Source organism: Micromys minutus (assembly GCF_963924665.1).
Source record: "Micromys minutus genome assembly, chromosome: 10".
Lineage (NCBI taxonomy): Eukaryota > Metazoa > Chordata > Mammalia > Rodentia > Muridae > Micromys > Micromys minutus.
In genome coordinates, this window is record NC_137979.1 from 18,617,787 (window position 1) to 18,639,961 (window position 22,175).

The 22,175-nt window shown below is 41.9% G+C and overlaps 1 pseudogene across 1 annotated transcript; it reads left to right on the forward strand.

The window, feature by feature from the left end:
• Positions 1-3,120: 3,120 nt before the first annotated feature.
• On the forward strand, positions 3,121-10,988 carry LOC308425141 (large ribosomal subunit protein eL15-like; annotated as a pseudogene). The gene is made up of 3 exons: positions 3,121-3,233; positions 4,675-4,750; positions 10,380-10,988. The product of its transcript is annotated as a large ribosomal subunit protein eL15-like (transcript).
• Positions 10,989-22,175: the final 11,187 nt, after the last annotated feature.

A 22,175-nucleotide genomic window follows, 5' to 3' on the forward strand; every position in this document is an offset into this window, starting at 1 on the left:
CAGCCCTGCTTCTGGTTGTTCCCTCGTTCATGTTTCAACCATGATGTGAATAGCTGTCCTCTGTGACATGTTTCCATCTCTGTGACATTCTGTCTCAGAAGCATAAGGCCAATCGTCTATGGCCTGAAATCTCCCTGAAACCACAAATAAATAGATAAAAATAGCTAATACATACAGATATTTTCAATTTGTAAAAATTCGTGTGCGTGCATGTGTTTGTGCATATGCGTGTGTATGTGTTTTTTTTTTTTTTTTTTTTTTTTTTTTTTGCATAGCTGTGACAAAAACACCTAACAAACAATTTATGACGAGGGAGGATTTATTCTGACTCATGGCTGTGGAGGGGGTTAGTCCATCATAATGGAAAATAAGAGTGATTCCCAAGGTCCAGCCAGAAAGAAGAGAAAAGAGGAATGCCAGAAAGGGCTAGGACAATATACAACCACAGTGACAACCACACAGTAATCCACTTCCTACAAGTAGCCCCCACCTGCTATGTTTTGTCATATTTCCATACACCAGGGCCCATGTGAGCTGTCTGTGGCAAGGCCTAAGAGGCACACCACACGTTTACTAATCCCTGAAGTATCTCTCAGTCCACTCAAGTGGACAAGGATAACGAAGCATCACAACACACTAATGCTTCAGTCACATACTTATAAAACATCTCTACCATACAGAGGCACTATAGTTCGCACTGACCTGGCTGCCCTGAGGCTACCACACACACTCTCTCAGCCAGTGTGCAGGTGGATGTTGGAAACTTTCTATGGTCTTCTTACTAAGTCAGCTCAGAGAAATCCCCAGTTGCCTGCTGTAAGGTGACAGACACACTCTTCCTGAAGGCAGATACCAAGAATGCTCTGAGCTGACTTCAAATGTTTCAAATGTCTTCTCTCATTCTGGATACATGAAGAGAGAATTCTGCAGTTTGATTAACCGCCCTCATCCTGCCTGTCAGCAAGCTTCCTTTCTTTATTTAGACAAGAAATTTTTCTCGGGATGAGAGAGTCAGAAGAAAGACAGCAAGGACTCTTTCTGTGCCTTGGCTCTGCACTGAGACATCCACTCTTCAACCCCTGATGTACACACGAGTCAAAGGCTGAAAGCAAGCAGGTGTCCTCTGCAGGAAACCCGTCTTAACTGTGACGTATCCTATTTTGAATATGAATTATTTCTTCTTACCATTTGAATTGCCAATATTTTAAAAAATCACATTTCATATAAAACTATACATTGGTTGGTGTTTTGGAAAAACTCAGTCCCACAAATCTCTCACAGCACAGCCAGTCTATGCTCCTATGAACAATGGTTCTTTGTCTCTGGGAATAAGGGGCTTGCAGTTTTACACTGGTTAGTTTTTGTCACCTTAACATAAACTAGAGTCATCCAGAAAGCACAAATCTCAGCTGAGGAATTGCATCCATAGGATAGGCCTATGAGCATGTCTGTGGGGCAATTTTTTAACTGCCAATTGATGCTCAAAGGTACAGCCAGCTGTAGATGGGTCCGCATTGTACAAGCGAAGTAGCTGAGCAAGCTGGGGAAAGGAAGCAAACCAGTAAACAGCAATTCTCCATGGCCTCTGCTTCAGTTCCTGCCTCGAGGTTCCTGGCGTGACCTTCTACCCTGATGGTATAGACTGTGATATAAAAGTATAAGCCAAAGAAACCTTTTCCTCCCCCTCCCCCCTGTTAATTTTGATCATGGTGTTTCTCACAACAGAAATCAAACTAGAGCAACTCTCAGTGTTCATTTGATCAATAGGTTGATTGATTGACTGACTGACTGACTGACTGACTGACTGACTGACTGACTGACTGATTGATTGATTGATTGATTGATGCAGTCCTGAGAATCAAACCCAGACCCTTACATAGGCCAAGAAACTCCTGTACCACTCAGCTATCCCTCTACTGCCTTCATTACCATTAAATAGGAAAATTGGGTAAGAGCTCTATACCTCCCTTCAGCTTACGAATTTGATCTCTCAGGAATTCTGCCATCCTTCCAGGATCATTCCAGTCCCTACAAAGCAATACATGGATGGCTCATCCCTGGCATGGTCACTGGCATCTCTCTATCTCATTTTTTACATGATAAGTTAAGTTTAAGAGACATATTTTAGTGTGTCCATGAAACAAAGGAACCATCAGAACTTTAGAAACCAGAAGAACAAAAGAACTTTACCTAAAGAAGTCAGAAAGGATTTTATTCTAGAAAAATTAACGAATGTCCTCCCTTTGCACAGTAGTGCCAGGAAGTCTTCAATTAGTCATAGCAAACCTACTGTCATAGAATGGACATGCTGACAAGCTCCCTGAGTGATGTGTAGACATGCTGTTTTCAAAGACTCCCTGTCAGCTGCTGCTTCCGGGACACGTTGAGAGAGTCCACAGTTCTCTGCTCTCATCTCCACTGTGCCAGCCCACGGCAGGAGCATGGATGTCACTGGCAGTTTTCCTCCCTATCCTCCCTCAGAAAACACATAGGTATGGATAACATTCATGCTTATTTCCGTAGACACAGTAGCTCCGTTCTCCATGGCTCCACTTTTGTTCTTTCCAGCTTAAAAAACATGTTAGGACTTTGTGAGAGTTGGAAAAGGTGACTCTTTTAAGTTATCTTAAGTCCTCAGAAGCAAATAAATGCATAACGTCTTCCTATTGCCTCCATTGAGCAAGGCATTGCTGCATCCCCATCACAAGAGTGCACAGTGCCAGTGGAAGGCTGGAAACTGCCACAGCGGAGTAAGTGCCTGGTCTCCTTCCAGCAAGATACTAATGAGCCTCTCTGGACGGTAGCATCCCTGTCTGAGAAACAAACTGGAAACCTGATGAGCTGTCATGGATCATTGTAGGGACATCTGAGGGGCCTTGAGGTGTCCACAGCCAGCAGCAGGACTATGGACTATGATATGGGGTAAAAGGTAGACAGGGAACAAAGAACAACCCATCCCCATGTCACCCTTTGCCTTTCTGCCCGATGGCAGTTTCTGCTTCATGAGAACTGATGCCTACCTAGCTGCTATACTCTGTGGGCCCATATGCAAGGACCTACATCAGAGCCAACAAGAATAATGAATCTGGGGGTATCTAATTGGATCAGCAGCTCCAAGACATGCACTACAGCAGAGAAGACGGGATGAGGATCTGCACTGAGGAGAAAGAACTAGGGCTCTCTGGATTCTATATTGCTCCATGTAAATTAGAGGTCTTGTGCCCTGGGCTCAGGTGAGTCATCAGTTCAGGCCCTGGAGCTGCAACTGGATGGAACCACAAGATTCCATGTGTTCTAGATCTGTGTTATCAGGAATAGAGTCATGATCCCATCATCACAAATTTAAGTCCCACAGGCTCAAGTGATTGAATAGAATACGGTCATTAAACTAAGATTGCAATAAAGCAATGCATGTGAGCTCTGTGTTTCTGCCTTGTACTGTTGGCTGTTTCCATAGCTTGAAGAAGATGCCAGTAATAGTATTGTGTCCAAAACCAGAAGGTCGAGTTGAGTGCACATCAAAAATTGCTGTGTTCATCTCTGGGATGCAATTCATTCTTGCCCAGGCCAAAAATCTCTTTATCCAGGAAGCCTCTGCAGACCCCACTCACCCCCACTGACCTTCTGTGTACCTTACAAATAGCCCTTGAAAAGCCAGGTCAGAATCATAAGACTCTGTCCACAATGCTGGGGATGTCACATTTTCTCATGAGACTAGGGTTCTGAGGTAAATACTCTGTTTCACATGTTCTTCTTCTTTTCACTGTGTCCAGGAGATTCCAGTGGGTATGGCAGTCCACTGACTCTGAATCACTCAGAGATTGCCCTATGGTCTTTAAGCAAAAGCAGTACAGGTAACAGTAAGACACAGGAAACTTGGAGGAGCCCATTTACATAAGTCTAGGAAGAAAAGGGAGTATGTTTCATGTACCTGCACCTGAAGAGATGTTTCTAAATCCACCCCCTTGTCTCCCAGCTAGTAATTCTTGGTACAAGTGTAGGTGTCCATTGAATGCATCAATGATAGCGATGGTTTAGTTTCCAAAGTGACCAGAACCATCTTAAGTCATATAACAGTTAATCAGGAAACACCAGCCCCTGCTAGAGTCTGCTGGTGTAGGCAGCTGAGCTACCTCTTCCACATCTACAAGTTCGGAGTAAAAAGTAACAGCCCACCAAGCTTGTCTCACAAGCTTCTGACATACCCAGGCTACTGTCCCAAAAAGCTTTACAATAAACATAATGTAAAACATTAAATATAGAGATGAAGCTGCTGGTGGCTTTTGCTGGAGAAATGAAAATGAGAGAAAGAAATAGAAAACCTGGATGAGTGTAAGATTACACTCTCCTGATTACTCAGCCAAAGAGGAGGGGCTGGAGGAGCTTGTTACATTAGGGGTTAAAAGCTGTTCTCTGCACTCACTCAACACAGCGGCCATTCTAGTAGACTGGTGGCTGGCTTTGCATGGACATAAACTGCTTTGTGTTTGTTACTTTAATTCTCTAATGTCCTTTATGAAGTGGATATCTTTGTTCCCCATAGAAACAGAGAAGAGAGAAGAGAGAAAGACTCAGAGAAGGATTGAACGGTGGAGGATAGAGGAATGTGCCAATCATTGCCTTCTTATCTTTCACACTGTTCTTGCCCTCTCTTGCTCTGGTCTATTCAACAAGGGCTGCAGGATGTGATGGCCAGAGGGACCAGCACCTGCAGAATGCAAGAATTCAGCAGTGGCAGGAGCTGGCGTCTGTATCCTCCAATTGACTCTTTCTCTCTGCAATGCCCCAATGAGTCTGAATAACCACAGCCCCCAACAATGTCAAGTACCATGAGCCATTGGGCCGGAGAACTTCTGCTTGGGTTTCTCCAGACATTAGGCAATGTTAGCTTCCTGCTGTTCCCAAACTGTTCCTCTTTGTGCATCTCTTAGCCCATCCGGCACCTTTGCAACGTATCCCAACTGGTGGTTTCCCTATGTTTGCAATACTTAGCATGATTTCTGATATTTGTGCTTAAACTTAGACTAAAAAAAAGAAAAGTGACTGAAAAAGAAAATGGAGCAGAGGAACAGTAAAAGAATAAAAAGATTTGTGCTATGCACAAAAGCAATGATGAGCTCCCATTGACCGTGGGAATAAATTCAGAGGCCCTTGCCTCTGCTCGAAGAACACTGTTCCTAAGATAAGTAAGAGAATCCTTTATAGATGGACACTAGCTTTTTGTCCCTACATTTGGAGCATCCTGCAATCTCACACACAGCCAATGTGTTCTCAGTAGTATATCCTCAACTTTTCATATCTATTCTTCCTGCTTCAAGATGAGATTGCCCACTGCCCTGAGCAACTTGAACTCTGAGCATCCACAACTCTAAGGTCTTGACTTGTTGAATATGTCTGGCAAAGTGGCAGGAGTTACCACAGTCCCTTCTAGGGTTGAGATCACTTGTTTGTCTGTAAATAAAAGTGAGTATTGCAGGAAGCTAAAGATGGCTTTAGTTTGAGGATTCTAACTCCAGATATCCTCTTCATTTACAGCTTAATCAGAGATGAGTTGAGTTCATGAACAGTGATAGAATGCAAGGGGCTTTGGGGGGATCCACAGGGCTGGGCTAGATATTTGCTGAATGCTGGGGACAGGGGGAGGCTCTCAGCATCTTCAATCATGGAACGTTCTCAGCATCTTGTCCCTCCCTCTTCCCTGAGACAGAGAAGGGTATTCTCACCTCCTCTGTACTGCCAAAGTCACCCATTTACTCTCTAGGCTCCTTTTTAATCTTTTCTGTTCACTTGTGTTTTTCTCCTTTATCCCCTGCCATACACAAGATATCTTCATCTTGACAGAATCAAAAATGTGATCCAGGGATAAGTACAGGTGAGGATAAAATCAGAGATCAGGGATATGAAGAGTAACATTTTTTATTAGACCATAAAAAAACTTTGTATTATAAAAAGAAAAGAAAACATTCAGAGTTAGTACCAAAGACCTGCATGGAATCTGACAGTTTCCTAATTTGTAGAAATTTCTCTAAAGATTCAGCCAAGAGATGGAGACCAAATGCCAGTGTACTTTCTTCAGAGCAATGGCATATCAGATCATATGGTTGTGGGGATGAGGTGGTCAATGGAAATCCAATAAACAGAGCCAAAAGGCTGATCATGAAGTTAGTTAGGCCTTATCAAGAAACAACAGTTTCTTCTGGAATCCCCATCACTCCCTCTATAGGCATGCACCTAGGCATCCCCAGATACACAGTCCAAAGTGACATCTAAAAATAGCCACAACTTAAAATTTTACTAAGAAATACAGGGTCTTGTCCTATTTGATTTTGTCCTCTAGAATGAAAAGTTAAAATTTAAACTCATGCTTCACTAGGCTCTACAGTTCTTGCCTTTGCTTTATGTGGAAAAGCATCATGCAAATTCCCAAATCTTAACTGTTACAAAGGAGATTCTTTGTCTTCTTCTATCATCTCTCTATCCCAAGAAAGTTTGATGACTTGTCTTAGTAGGTCTCTCAGACTGTTCATGGCACTGTCGTGAACATACCTGCCAGCTGTACTGCATTAACTCCATGTTCCCTCACTCTGTTCAGATCCTCTTACAGAGAGCCATCAAGTAGAGGCTCAGCCACAGAACAAGTATATTATGACTAGATGTGCTGGGACTCTGGGTCCTGCCACACCCTGAACAGGGACAGGATGGGACATTCTGGAAGCACCAAGATGGGAGTCCAAGTTGGAAAAGGATGCTGACAAATACTGAAACTTCTTTTGAAATATAAGAGATGCATTTCCAGTTTTGATGTTTCTCATATCACTTTAGTTTGTATCTAAAACCATACACTAGCATAGGTATTAGGTGTGGCAAGATGTAACCATAGGGACCTGTATAAGCAAGGCCAAAAGCCCAGAAATCATGGAGTCCTGAGCTACAGAGGCCATAATCAAAACCGTAGGTCTTCCCTTCTTCATGAAAAAAAAAAAAAGGCATCTGTCTCTAGCTAAATTACATGGTTTTGGTCTCCTAGAGTGTAAATCTTCAATTAGGGAAGGTGTCTGGGCAAATGGGGCTAGGCAGATGGCACAATGCAATGGAAAACTAGCACTGTATGGCAAGTTTACACATTAAGATAGAACAGCTTGAGGAAAGCTTATTTGGAATGGAACAATATGTGGCTTATCCTATGAAAAGGACTCAAGCATGGTGATGTCTAAGAGTCTTTGCCAGAAAAAAAGTCAGAAAGCCTGGATCTTCCTTGCCCCTGAACTTCTTCTGCAGTTAGTGATTAAACTCTATGTGAGCACTGTACATGGAAGAGGAATTTCCTTCAAAGCACTCTGGCTGACAGAGTAGTAGAAAAAGAGTTGGGCTAGATTAAGGCAAAAATAAATGAGTATAAATTATGTGTCAGATAGTTTATCAGTTTGAGTGGGAGAATTAATCTACAATATGTTTGTCTCTGAGTGGAGAAGTACAGACTGTAGCGGTGGCAGCAAGGCGGCACTGGGGTTGAGAAATGGTTCAATTAAAAGAGTCAAGAATCACCTCTGTGACGGCTCCTGCATCATCATTAATTCAGCCACATTACCTTCTGCAAACATTGCACAGGGTCCTGTTTGCAGCCTCCAACGACTCAGAGAGGAGGGCCAGCTGCCAGCAGAACTGTTGGGGCTCCTTAGGGAAATTAGTGATTTTCCTACTTGACCAGATCCTAATTTAACCAAGTCCTTCCCAGAGCAGCTCTAACTGTTTATGTTATGTAATTCTGAAGGAGTTTGATAGGAAAGATGAAGACACTGCAACAAAACAAACAAGATGGGACAGCAATTAGCTACCCACACGAAGCCAGTGTTCCCCCATGGATCTGGGAGGGGCCCCTGACACTATGCATTTATAAGAGCTCATGGGCTGTGCTGACATGGTTTGTCTTCGAACCACTTTTCAATAGTACTTATCCAGAGTCTTCAGGTAGGAAACCCATTAGTACTGCCTGAAAGCTCATTAAAAACGAGGACCCCAGACCTCCTAGATGAGTCTCTGCATTTTAATAGTATTCCCTTGTGGCTTACAGGCCTGTGTACAGCTAAGAACTGCTCTAATGGAGCTTCTACTTGGTTTTCTTTGAAATCCTCCTGATCTCCCTTTCCATGTGTACCTAACAGTGTTTAGGGTATGAGTAGTCAGAGAGTACCTGGGTTATGGCATGAATTTCTCCTTACTTCTGGGTTCTCATGTGAAAGAGAGATATCAAAGGATAGTAATTGGGAAGGAGACTCAACACAGAAAGATGACAGAAAAGAGGACAAAGGTTTAAAAACAGAGAAATTAAAAGAGAGAATAGAAGGTATAGGTCAAGACTGCTGAGCCAGCACCCAATACTTTCCATAGCAGAACTCTAATAATGCTGGCTTATAAAACAGACCCTGGAGCTTGGTAATTCCTCCTCATCACACAGAATGTCTAGGTAAGCATGAGCAATGAGGGCCATTCTGCCTCATTCTTCTACACACAGAAATAAATACCCAACACAAATATGTTATCATCTGACAGCCCTTCCAAAGAACCAGGTAAAACTTAGAAATGCATAGTTTGTGGCTATGAGGATAGAAGGGAACCTGTTTTTAAAATCACTGTTCTATTGCTATGAAGAGATACCATGACCAAAGCAACTCTTAAAAAAGAAAGTATTTAGTTGCAACCTTGCTTACAAGTTCAGAGGGTTAGTCCATGCTTGACACTGGAGCAGTATATGAAAGCCATTTCCTGACCTGCATGCTAAAAAAGAGAACTAAAACTGGCATAGGCTTTAGAAACCTCAAAGCACACCCTTAGTGATACACTTCCTCTAACAAGGCCATACCTACCCTGGCAAGCCAGACCTCCTAATCCTTCTCAAATAGTACCACTCTCTGATGGCTAAGCATTCATATATATGAGCCTATGGGGGCAATTCCTATTCAAACCACCATACCTATAAGATAAGTGCAAGAAAGTAGGAGGTTTTTGGTTCGTATCACTAAAGACATAAGGTACACAAAAGAATGCAGGGCAGTCAGAGCAGTAGTTTCTCTTGGCTTTTTGGAAACCTGGTATGTAGAATTGTCAAGAAGAAAATGTTTTCCAGTCTGAACTTACTTGAGATGTTGTACTGACTGGTTTCATGTGTCAACTTGACACAAGCTGGTGTTATCACAGAGAAAGAAAACTCCCCTGAGGAAATGCCTCTGTGAGATCCAGCTATAAGGCATTTTCTCAATTAGTAATCAATGGGGATGGACCAGCCCATTGTGGGTGGTGCCATCCCTGGCCCAGCCCATTGTGGGTGGTGCCATCCCTGGCCCAGCCCATTGTGGGTGGTGCCATCCCTGGCCCAGCCCATTGTGGGTGGTGCCATCCCTGGGTTGGCAGTCCTGGGTTCTATAAGAAAGCAAGATAAGCAAATCAGGGGAAGCAAGACAGTAAGCAACACCCTCCATGGACTCTAAATCAGCCCCTGCCTCTAAGTTCCTGTCCTGTGTGAGTTTCTGTCCTGACTTCCTTTGGTGATGAAATGTAAACTGAATAAACCCTTTCCTCCCCAACTTGCTTGTTGGTCATGATGTTTTGTGCAGTAATACAGACACTAAGACAGATAGGCAAAGGGAACAGAAGTTTCCATTTCTTCTAGGCAGAAGGAGGTTTACATTGCAAAAACTGAGGATAATTTTGTATGTTCCATGAAATTCCACACACAAAAAAATGTATACCAAGTTTTATTTTCAAGTCTTGCTTTCCTGGTCATCTCTTGACAGCTGTATGAAAGAGGTGTCAGTGATGTAGAAAATACATTTGGACAGCTCAGACTGCTAGTCCATAAGGACCCTGCACAGAGGTAACCAACCTGTCAATAGGCAGTTATCAAGGAGTAGCCACTGGAGCTTCCTCCCCCACATCCTAAAGATGCACAGCACTCTCTCTCTCTCTCTCTCTCTCTCTCTCTCTCTCTCACACACACACACACACACACACACACAGGGGGGGGAACGATAGAGACAGAGAGAAATAGAGAGACAGAGAGTCAGAGAGACAGAAAGACATACAGAGAGACAGAGAGACACAGAGACAGACACACACACACTGATTTACAAGATTGTATTTTTCTTTATGTGTACAAAGTTCTAGGTTTCATAATCACATTTTCATTCAGAATATATGTGAAGATTAAATGGCATTATACACAGGTCAACTCCTTATAAAATTCAAATTGTCAGCTTTTTGTTGAGCTAGCCATCCCTCATACTGTGAGTCTGTCATCAACAAAAATGCAAGCATGGGGCAAAAGGGGTTGTGGGAGAAAGGCTTCTTCCTTTCCTCTGGGAGTAGCCATCAGGTGAGCCAAGTTGAGTACATACAAAAACATCCAAGAGTTATGGAAAAAGAAGCAGTCTGATATGATGTGCTTTCTTCTAAGGGTTTCCTGCTGGCAAAACTGCCAATTATTTGCCATGCATAGGGTTCCTGGCTTCACCCAGCCTAATAAAACATGAATCCTGGGATTCAAAGCTAAGCAAGGTTATGTCATTTACAGGATTCATGCCTACCATGGTGGTTGCAAACACCTGGTTCTTAAGGGTTCAACTTACCACAAGCCTGTCCATGGTGTTAACCAACTGAAATTTGCCCAAAGCTTTCAATCTGTTGCTGAAGAGAGAGCTGGGTGCCATTGTGTGGCTTTGAGAGTCCTGAATTCCTACTGGGTTGGTGAAGGTTCCACATAAACATTTTTGGTGTTATCCTCGTTGATCCATTTATAAAGCTATCAGAAGAAATCCTGACACCCAGTGGATTACCAAGCCAGTCCACAGGCACAGAGAGATATGTGGGCTGACATCACTAGGCTGCAAGATTTGTGGACTTGGAAAGGCCAGAAGTTCCACCACACTATTGGTGGTTCTCAACGTGCAGCCTGGAGAAGGCACAATACTCCCCAGCACCATTTTTACTGCTGATAAATGTGATACTTGAAAAATTCATATCCAATATACAATTAAGGACAGTCAAAAAAGAAAGGAAGGAAGAAAAAGAGGGAGGGAGAGTGATACAGAGAGACACAGAGACAGAGAGAGAAAGACAGAGATAGACAGAGAGGGAGAGAAACAGAGAGATACATAGAGAAAGAGAGAGAGAGAGAGAGAGAGAGAGAGAGAGAGAGAGAGAGAGAGAGAGAGAGAGAGAGAGAGAATGCAAGCATGGTACAGAAATTCTGGTACATTTGGGATGTGATTTTTTTCCACCCAACCTCATCCAGTAATTCTACTCAGTTGTCCCAGCAGAAGATAGCTAACATGATCACTTTTGGTTTTGACACTGGAAATGTTTGGTCTCAGGAAGAAGAGAAGTACACAGGCTATCTTAAAGCACAAAAAAACTCTGCTCCTCACTCCACCAAAGAGAAAAGACAGGTGCATGATTCTAGATGACATCTACAAGCAGGAAGTTCTAGAGTCAACATAAGGAGCTCTCAGCCCTCACCCTATGTCACACAGAAAGTTCTGGCTATTGCTAGGACTCAGAAACAGCACAGAAGCCAGCTGAGTTCCTGAAGCCCAGCTGGTCTTTGTGTGAGCACTGTGCAGAGATTCTGTTGCTTCCTTGCATTTGGGCATTTGGCAGCTTGCAACCGGTCATTTGATGATTGTCTTGCAGAAACGACATATGCTGTGCTTTTGTGCTTTAAAAAAATCTAGCTTATTCCACTTGAACTCCTTTGAACACTGTAAGACATCTCTGAAACCATCAACCCAGGGAAAGGGACCATGGGTACAAAGGTGGGTTAGAGTGTACCTGTGTATCAGTTAAGCTTCAAAGACCCAGCATGGGATCTACCTTAGAGTAAGTACTGATGGAAGATTAGGACCAATAGCTTGCTGTGTCCAGGAGAGAAGCTGGAGACCTGAAGCTTAAAGAATGGAGTCCAGAAGAAATGTAAAGTCAAAGGATACAGCAGGGCAAATTGCCCTAGTTACAATTGTTTGGAGACTGACTCCAATCTTGTATCTCTAAATAATGTAGTAAAATATTTTCCTCTGTTCCTCTTTATCCACAAAGAAAGCATAAGATACATCTAGTGATCATGCCTGACTACATCTGCTCCCAACACCTCTACCCTGACCCCATCCCAAGTAGGTATTAGAGACCCTGGAACTTGCTTGTGAACTTCAGCATAAAAATGAGAGGCAAGGATCAAACTGGAATTTAAACTTTTAGTCTCAACAAATTATTGTGCCACCTGTTGAGATGTGGAAAGGACCAAGGAGCTGGCACAAATTGGTGTACCTAGCCAATTATCCACCATTTTCTAGCTTGAGTTCCATGAAAACTGAGATATTTTTCCTTTGCATCATTTTTCTAGCTGCACACCAGAACAATGCTTAGAATAAAGGTAGTGGTAAATACACAATGAATGAACAAATTATGGGGGATAAAGGCATATACCAGAGGAATGAGGGAGAGAAGTGTGTTTGGGATAGAAAGATTGTAGTGGAGGATGGGAAGCCTTGAGTTTACAAAGCCCAGGAAACCTCAAACTGAAGAATCAGTGGTTTTTGGAGTCTGGAACTTAGAGGAGTGGCCAATGGTAAACTCTTATCCTAAGACAAAAGGCCTGAGTGAAGATTCCCAACCTGTTCCTGGGCTGTACCAGGTAGTGAATTACCAGCACTGTGCTGAGGCCTTTCATCTTCTCTGGCCTGATGCTTGTCTATCAAGGGCCATAGCTGGAGAAGCAACAGTCAATGTTTGATTTTTGTCTTCTTTCCAGAGAGAAACAGAAAGATGCATTAGTTTTTTTAAAGAATGATAAGAGTCTCTTACTATAACTCTTAAAAGATGTCAGAGATGTTCGTTTCTGGAGTGGGTTGGAACAAAGGGGGTCCAGGACTGCCCTCTGGGCATCATTCCTCTCAACGGCACATGGGACTTGAAATTCACTGAACGACATAGTCTAACATTTTCTCCCTCTTCAAATGATGGGAATTTATTCTAGATTATTCCAGAGAATAAATAAAGAACTATAAATAGAAGTTGCAGTGAATGTTAGTTTCAGCCTAGCACTAGAGAGAGAAAACCAAATGGAATGCACACATGGAGTTTGAAGTCAATCAGGTATGTTACCTTTGAAGTGTAATTTGACTTTTTGTACTTCAGCTTGCTCATCTATATAATCTTTAGCGCTTTACCAGCCTGTGCATGTTGATAGAGTAGATTAGTCTGACAGTAGGTGTGCCCTTGAGCTCAGAGGTTAGCCTCACTCGCAGTGATGAATCATCAGATAAGGAAGAAAGTACTCAGATAGGGTAGAGATGAACTGGGACCTGAAGTCTGAACACTATCCTCTGTGATTCAGCCCCTGCAGGTCTTCTCTTATCTAAACTCCCAGCACAGAAGACTACGTCTGTCTCACTTTACTTCATGGCTCAGAAGAGGGAAAGAGAGCAAAAAATAACGCAACACTGTAAGTTATTCTTCATGGATCCTTATGACAGTTGTACCAAAGATAATAGCACCAACCCTTCATAGACAGGGATTGGTGAGTTCAATGCCTCCTCCTCAAGCCAGTGATAACCTCTCCCCACATACTTGTCTAAATACACATATCATTCCTATGGCAAAGGGGTGCTAAGAATCCAGAATTTGGATTCTGGCTTTAGAAGACAAAAGCATTTCTTGGGTACAAGGTTAAATTTATAGCCCAAGTTTCCTCGTTTCAAGGGCCTTATATTATAGTGTTGGGTTAAAGGAGATTATATAGCTTCTCCTTGTGTATATCTCTTTGGGAAAGAAGAAGTGATCAGAAAATCAGAATTTGAATAGTGTTGGGGTCCTTGACCACAGCAATATCAAAAGCTGCTCTTGACTTAAGAACTGCTATTCAGAGATGAGGAGATGTCATGTGGGCAGAATCTCAAAAGATGAATAAAAATGTGATAGGCGAATAAACAGATTTATTCCTCAAGTTCCTGGGATGTGGGAGGAGGGTCATTTGGGGCAAGTTTGCCCAAGAAATCAGGGAGCATTGTTATGTGCATGAAGACAGACTCAGACTTCTTGATGTTTGCACCATTTAATTTGAGGTGTCTCCTTGATGGATAGGCTAGGATAGCTGTTTCTTGGCAGGTAAGGAATTCAGAGTCTGCTTGGTCCACACGTTTTTGGCAGGCTGTCTGTCTTGATTTGTTGCTTTGAAGGGCCATTGCTCAGAAAGCTTTTGTTATCAGAGGAGCCTAGGGCTGTTGGGTCATGTCTGTTTCTGTGCTCTGCAGACATTCTTCTCCAGGCTCAAAGTTTTGCTATCTGTATTATCCAAGCTGGGAGGACAGCCCAGCTGATGGCTGGCCAAAGATGTCCATCCATCACTTGTCAGCAGGTGATTCTGGGATGGGTTGAAATCTTGCCATTCACTGCTTAGGACTTGAGTTGTCAATGGTGGAACTGGAGACAAGAATAGGCTGGCTGCCATGCAGGACAGCACACCATGCATTATTCATGAACAAGTATTTCTTGAGCTCCAATGTTTGTTTCAGGTGCTGGGAAGAGATACAGAATGATGCTTGTTTTCCCTAAGAATAAACCAATGAGCATAGCAGCATGTCAATGAGTCGCATCAGAGGGAAGCGCCAGAGTGTTTGGAGTCTTGGAAGAGTATCCTTCACAAGACTACTCTGCACTAGCCTACGGTAAAGGGTGGTGCATGCTATGATAAGGTCAAAGGAAGACTTGGCCTGGAAACACTCACCCCATCACATATTATGGTTGTGAGAACTAAATGACTATTTCAAGGTTGTGGGAGGACTGTGTAAGTGGAAAAATCAAAGGGGAGGAACTGGGTTTATTTTAACTGTCAGTCTCGGAGGATGCCACACAACACAGTTCTCTTTGGGTATGCAAAGATTTTATTTGGTGTGATGCCTTTTAATCCCTTTTAATGAGAGCCATTCTCTTGCATCATCTCACCTTTATAGAATATGTTTCTCTCAAGTTTCCTGTCAATCCCTAAACTACAAGTGCTTGTTTGTTTGTTTGTTTGTTGACTAGTATCCTTGCTCCATCCTCACACAGACTCCTCTCCAAGGGATCTCGAGTATAATGCCCCATGGCCCAGCCTGGTGATAGTAAGAGAGAAATGATACTCTTTTGTGCTTTAATCCCACAGCCCAAGCCTACAATGTGCATGACATTCGAACAGCCTCAACTTTGTCCTCAGCCTGTTTTGTGCATTGAAAACATATCTCTCCAACTGTACCATAACTTCTTCAAGGTCAAGGCCAGTGCCCTTTGGGTGCTTTTCCTTACTCTTCATTGGCTGGCATTATGTGAAGCACCATGCCTGTCACTGTTTTACCAGTGAGGCTGATCAAAATGAGACTGTTAATTTCATCTGTGCAGTTTCATTTGCAATTAAATTGATGGTGAACTCCTTGGTTACGGCTTAATTAATAAATTCAATAAACATGAATTAAAAATCTATGATGAGGCAGGCTCTGTGTTAAGTACTGGCTCTCCGGAGATGAATGACAGCTCTCGGCTCCCAAAAAGTTCATAGTCTAGTAAGAGACAAATAAACAAGGGTGAACGCATAGTTATAATGCATGGGGGTAATTGCCAGAGAATAGATTTGTTTAAAGGACTGTGAAAACCCAGAGGAAGGAATGAGGAATGGTGCTTGCTGACACGATGGATCATTTTGGTTTTAAGGATGCAAATGGAATTTTTGAGGAGTAGAGGAACGGTATCACAGGCAAAAGTAACAGGGGTAGCAAGAGCATATCAACGTGCAAATCAGGAAGCCATATTTGAGGAACTAGGACCTGGGTAATGTGGTGGGGAATGGATTCGATGGGAAGGGGTGGGGTCTCCCCAAACAGCTCAAGAGTTTAAGCTTCATGCAGTTCTGGAAGAAGATGCTTAGTGTGGGGGGGATATTATATGGGATCCTATCTCTAAATATTCTTTGATCTGGTTTTGCTTGGATTGCTGAGGAAAGTCCACAGAGCTGAAGAATGGCTAGCCTACCACACTAAAGAGTGGCTATGACAGGGACTGGTTTATAAAGGAGATATGTTAAGTCAGACATGACAGCTCATACCTGTAATCTCAGGACTTGGGAGGTAGAGACAGCAGGATCAGAAACTCAGGCTGGTCTTGCACTCACTGCGTAGTTGTAAATGACCCCTTCTCAAGATGAATGAGAAGATGTGATATCATCTGAGATTATGCTGACAGCAGAGAGAACCCTTCAAGTAAAAGGAGAGAGACAGGGGATGGTGACTGATTCAAAGAGTGACACACATTTGCTAACTACTAAGATCTTTTATACAAACACAGCCACAGGTATGTAAAACAGGTCAACATGCACATTAATCAGGTCAATTACAGATGCAAACAAACCACAGTTTAAAGTGTGCAGAAAATACAAGGGACTAAATACCACTGAGATCCTGCCTGCTAACCTGTGACCATAATGAGTCTTTGCACAAGTCAACTGGTCCCCTCCCAGGCAGATCCAAATTTTGTTTCATCAAAACCTGTAAAAATTTTGTTGGAAGATCTTCAATGGCATTTCATGTACAGTATGAACTCTCCTTCCATCTCAGACATATTCCTTCTAGTATTCCTGATAGGAAATCCTAATTCTCTGCTATTAGCAAAAGGAGCAAAATAGAAAACATCACAAGCATAGAGTTCTCCAAAAGGGCTCAAATGGTGACAGCTCCTCATGGGAGTCCCTGAAGTCCACAGATTCATCCTCCCCCATCCTTTACATCCCCATTCCCATTCCCCTCGTATGTCATAGTTAACTGAGAAAAGCTGAGCCAACAAAACACTGCCAATTCATTCATCACCACCAGCAGTAGAACCATTAGCTGGATCGTGCACTCATGTCCCCTAGCCCTAGGACAAATATTTACTCTGTGTTATTTCTAGGAGAAACTGAATTGCAAGTGAGCGGGAACTGTAAGCTGTGAAAGATGAAGGTATGAAGACATAATTGGTGGCAGGAGGCACAGGCTGCTCATTGCTGTCACCTTCCCTTCAAAAAGTTCTCTGACCCAAACTCTCATGAGCATCTTGAGACTATTCATTTCAAGTGTAGACAAAGTGTTTAAGAGAAAATGCAGGCAGAGATATTATTTATGTGGTAAATGAAAAGTAGCTGGTAATATTGAGATTCAAAATTAAAGTTGCAGAAGATTGTTTTATGAATGGATTTATTAAACATACATCCAATGTGTGTCTGGCTTCTTCTGTGCCAGGTATCACAGTGTAGATACATCAGCAAGCAAAGCAAGGGCTCTGCTATCAGCAGGGTACCGATGTGTTAACCAGAAACTACAAGGTAGAATATAATGTCACAATGAGGCATTTTTCTAGATACAGCAGGAGAGGGAATTAAAGAGTTCAGATACTCCTGGAATAAGGAAAGGCTAAGCAGGAGTTTAGTAGTTGGCTTAACTTTAAAAATTAAAGAAACTGCAAGAAAGAAAGGGGGAAGGAAGAAAAGGGAGCAGAAGAAAGGGAGGAGGGAAAATGCATTTTTATGGTTGTAGACTCATACAGGGAAATACTACTGACTGTGTGCTGTGTCTGTGCTCTCATTTCATTCATAAAGACTAGCACAGGGATCTATTAGTAGGAACTAGTATACTAGCATTCTATCATGAATGCATTTCAGTGAAATACAATTAGCAAAAAAACATCTTAAAGGAATTATTGCCAGGTATGGAAGTTCGCACCTAGAATCCCAGTACTTAGACAGATCTCTCAGGGTTTAAAGCCAGCCTGGTTTACATATCAAGATCTGGCCATACATAGTGAGATAATGTTTCAACAAGACAACAGAACAACAAAATTATTTGGAGAGCTGGAGAAATGGTTCTGTGGTTAAAAGCCTTTCCTGCTTTTGCACAGGACCTGGTTTCAGTTGCCAGCACCTACATGGTAGCTCACAACCACATGTAACTCTAATTCCTGAGTAGCAGATCCCCTCCTCTGGCCTCCCCAGGCACCAGGCACATACTTGGTACACGTACATACATGCAGACAAATATCAAAGCAAATAAAATAAACTTTTTGAAAAAGAATTATCACTTGATCTTTTGTCTGACTATATCATAATTTATCTAAGTGAAGCCCTACTACTGAATATTTAATTTATATTTACTTAATATTATTAAGTTATTACCATATTATACTACACATTATTAATACTAATTTACATGGATGCTGCATTATTATTGTTAAATTGAGAGAATTTTTTGTCATGGTAGTAACACTTTGATGTACATGAATGTTAGAATCCAGTGTCTCTTACAGATACCAGCACTACAGATGTGCAAGTACTTTGCACAGATGCCATAGCATATGCTAATGATTTTCAAACATCCTCCTGGATGCTTTACCACCTCCAGATTACTCACTCCACTTCATAGCCTGTAAATTGTTGTTAGACCATACCGTTTAAGGAGTGGTTGCAATAAGAATGTCTGTGCTTGTTCATTACAGGTATAATTTTAAAAGAATATTTGGATGTACAGGTGTTTAAATGCACAAACATGGAACCCAGGAAACAGGAGTCTGACTACATACACATGTATACACATATGTATATGCAGCCTTTCACTTTATAAAACATGACTCCAGTGAGTTTAAATATAATTTTTTCCCAAAGTGTGTGATTGACTAATTGGAGACCTTGCTTTATAAGCCTGTCTACACTCACTTGGGAAGGAGGAATAGTAGAGGCTTATCTGAGAACTGAACATAGAAGGCCCTGGGAAGGTATGATGATCAGCAGGAGTTGAGCAACTAAAAGTAAACAGGACAGAGGAGTAATAGGAACTTGATAACGTCACGCATGCCTGTAAGAACTTTCCATCCAGGGAAATGATTCTGGCCAATTAGCCTCGGAAGTGACAGCTGGGGGATCAGGTGACCTCTGGCACAATATCTGACTGCATCAGACTTTATATAAACTTCACCTAGTGGGACTCAGGAAACTCACACAGGGGATCTGACCAGGGAAGTTGGTACTTGAGAGAAGCACAAAACCAACTGGGGAGAGGGGGCTGAAGAGTTAGTTCTGAGCCTAAGAGAACTTTTAATCATATCTGGCCACTCACAAGCATTTGTCACTTCAGGTCCAGAGAATCCGACACCCTCTTCAGGATTCCGTGGACACCCACGTTCACGTACACATACATAATTTTAAAATAAAGCATTTTTAAAGAAAAATACTCTTTTCTCATGCACAGAGATCCTCATATTAGATCATATATTAGATTAGCTACTTGTCTCATTGCCACAATAAAGCAACCGACAGAGGCAACTTAAGAGAAGAGGTCATTTTGGCTCACAGTTCTCAGGACAACAGTACATTGCAGGGACTCATGTTGGCGTTCACACTGTGCTCCCAATCAGAAGACAAGAGAAAACTAGTGCTTACACTCAGGTATCATTCTCTTTTATGTTTGCTCTGAGGCTGGCTGGCTGGACTGGTACTGCCCACATTTTGGTCGGTCTTCTCAGTTTTTTTAATTGTTGATGGTCAAGATGAACATCACAGGTCTCTATGACTAAAACCAGATGATTAAGAAGAACCCATAAAAATGATATACTTATGTTTTATAATAACACCAAGCCTTTGGAGATGAAGACTCAGAAGGAAAACTATGACTGTGTTAATGCTACATTTGATGAAGAGTCAACAGACATATCGAACTTTGGCTGGAAGAAAGGGATGTGATCCACTAAGAATAAGCAAAGATGGATTTAGTGTGGCCTGTTTTAATTCCTCTGTGTCTTCAGAGACCGGGAGTCTCAGGAAGACCAGACAGCCTACCTTGGAGGATGTTGGGTGGGATTAATGAGAAGGGAATTCTTGTGCTTTTTTAAAAATACCCCAGGACATATTTTCTAGTCATCCTAAAACCCAGCAACACACACATGGCTACTTATAAAAGCCTGGCTTGTAATATGAACAAGGGAATTCAGTGTCAAGAAAGAACTGAACATGCCATGGTACCTTCAAGGGCAAAAGTTGTATTCTGTGATGGTTTCTTATCTTGCTTAATGTTCTGCTTTTCCTGGAATCATTTATTTCTCTCCTTTGCATAGTCTCCTCTAGCGCTGTGGCTAAATTTTCCTCTTCTGTTTTACTGATCTATTAAGACACAAAAATATTTAGTAGTATACAACAACCCCCATCTTATGACATTCTTTTCTTCATACTTCACTTTATGGTGGTGTGAAAACAATACACATTCGTCAGAAATTGACTTCAAATTTAGAACTTTTATATTGTCTTAGACCCATGATATCCAGTACAATCCTATCTCAAGAGGGACAGTGGCAGAATGTGGCAATACCTGAGAAGGCACAGGACCACAATGAAAAATTATCCACATGCAGGTAAGAAGCAATGTTTGGTATGCTAAGTGTGTGAACCACATGTTCTCTTTATGATGGGTTTATCAAGATACAACTTCTCCATAAACCAAGGGTGTCTTTAGTACTGTGAGCGGACCATTAATTTGAGATATGTGGGTGTATCTGCAACAAGTGATATTGACAAAGGAGCACTTAGTAGTTGATAATCACTGTCCTTAGGCTGGGTTGAAGGGTTCCAGAAGCTTCTTCACATTCTTAGAGACATGGTGGCAATGGATGAAAAGTGGACTCAGCTGCCTCCCCCTGTCTACCCATACTTTATAGGCTCACCATTCAGTCTTGGCAGGCCACAGGTTACCATGCAGTCAGCTTTAGGCCTTACAAATATGTCCTGTGTCCCTTTATTTTTCTTCCATTGTTTTAAGAATTCAGGGAAAAGATGCCACAAATGAATGTGGTCAGTCTTCTCTTTCTCTATTAGTTGCAAAATCACCACTTTGTGGATAAGTGAAAGGGAGGTGAAAAATAGACATGAGACAAGCAGCTAGAACCTTCCAAATGTCCCCATATTAAAAGTAGCAAACCCCTGCTGAAAACTGTTTCAAGAGGTAGCTGAGCCCTGGTTAGAACTTACCCAGGAACTTACTGTTCCTTCCTTTTTTTTAGTCCAATCTCAGACACTTCCATTTACCAGCTGTGGAAGCTCAGATAACTGCTTTGTTTCTCTGATCCTCAGGACTGGCAAAATGGCTCAAAAGGGTTAATACATTTGCCACCAAATCTCAAGACATGAGTTCAACCTGCAGGATTGATCTCCACACATGTACAGAGATATGCACACATCCTTACACATGCACACAAAATGAATAAATAATTAAGCTACTATTTTTAAACCAGAAGGAGGAAGAGGGAGTAGAGACGAAGTTAGTCTGTCAAGAAAGGCCCATGATTCCAGCACTCAAGGAGCTGAGGCTGGAGAATTACAAGTGAAAGGACTGTCTGAGCTACATAATAAGACTCTATTTCAGATAAACAGCAGCAAGAATAAGTTGAGTCATAAACATCTTCATACCCTTTAACCTAGTAATCTTACTTAATGTAATAGACTTAAAAATACGAACAAATAAGAGCTAAAGCCATCAATATTAGTACAATGTAAACTGGCAGTAGGTTAAGTGGCCACAGAAAGGATTAATTTAAAATCCAGTGAGTGCATAGAAAGATAAGGTTGGGTAGCATTCTTTTAAGCTTTGAAAGATAAGACTAAATTTCCCAAGGGTAATTTCTTATTATAACTCTAAGCAAAAAGACTAGTTACTGCCTTGTAGGGGGGAAAAGTATGAGCATGGGGGGAAAAGAGCAAGAATAAAAATAAATTCTATAAATTGCATCCAAGTGGTGATATTTCACACGATGCTTCTTGTGTTTGAAAAAAATGTTCTCTAATGTTATCTCACTGGTTTTTAAATTACGTATTATAAATATATATATATATATATATATATATATATATATATTACACCACTCCCTCCACTGTATCATGATTATTTTGGTATTTTGGCATATCAGGATATTTAACAAAGTGAATTTGAATGTTGGTGCCTTGCCTCGTGAAGCTTTGGGTTGGAGGACAAGAAGGCTCGCCCTGCTTATGGCTCGATGTTCTGCTCTGGGAACATCTGCCTGTGTGCTGGCAGCTGGGGTGTCTGAGAGACTGAGCAGACAGTGTCAGTTTGTGCCTGTGAGGTGCT